This window comes from Monopterus albus, unplaced genomic scaffold (assembly GCF_001952655.1).
Source record: "Monopterus albus unplaced genomic scaffold, M_albus_1.0 scaffold315.1, whole genome shotgun sequence".
NCBI lineage: Eukaryota > Metazoa > Chordata > Actinopteri > Synbranchiformes > Synbranchidae > Monopterus > Monopterus albus.
This window is the reverse complement of record NW_018128195.1, coordinates 311,370-312,145: the sequence shown is the minus strand read 5'-3', so window position 1 is coordinate 312,145 and position 776 is coordinate 311,370.

The following is a 776-nucleotide window of genomic DNA, read 5'->3' as shown; positions in this document are numbered from 1 at the left end:
TCCTCGGGGTGAAGACGAGCGTGTCCCAGGTCCATCTGTTCATCTGGAAAGTGGCGGTTGCTGGTGTTGGTGGCCCCCATACAGAGAGGAACCCGGGCCTCGACTGGTGGTTCTGTTGTGGCTCGGGGTCGTGGGGCCGACTGCCGCCCTGTTCGCTCTGTATAGGAATAACCCAGTTGTCTGTCAATCCGAATGGCCAAGTCGACTAAGGAGCTGAGGTCAGGGGGCTCGTCCTTAATATTAAGCTCGGCTTTAATATTATTGTTGAGGCCGTGCCAGAAGGCCGCTCGTAGCGGGCGGTCCTCCCAGCCGGCCTCAGTGGCAAGAACTCGGAAGACAACAGCATAGTCTAGGACCCGTGGTTGGTTTCTAGAACACCCGGCGGCACTGCAGCAGAAAACCCCGGCATTTATCCACATTGCCATCAAAAATGTCTGGTTCAGGTATCGGAGGATCTGGGCGGGGACTGGTAGAACAGGTGGATGGGCGATTCTTCAAGGAGGTGAGTTGTGTTACCTGTTGCGTGAGTGCCGCCAGGTCATGTTGCTGCTGCTGCAGTCCCTGAGCTAGTTGTGCATTTGATGGTGGTCTGCCTGCACTGGAGTCAGCAGGGTGCATGTTGGCCAGTTCTTTCTGTTAGGATGGCTCCAACACGGAAGTGAACGAAACACAAAAATTGACGGACCCAGGTGGCTGACTTCGATGCAAGCAGTGCAAGTTTATTTACAGTGTAAAACAAGTGACCAAGAAATGAACAGTCGAGTAACACCGAGACC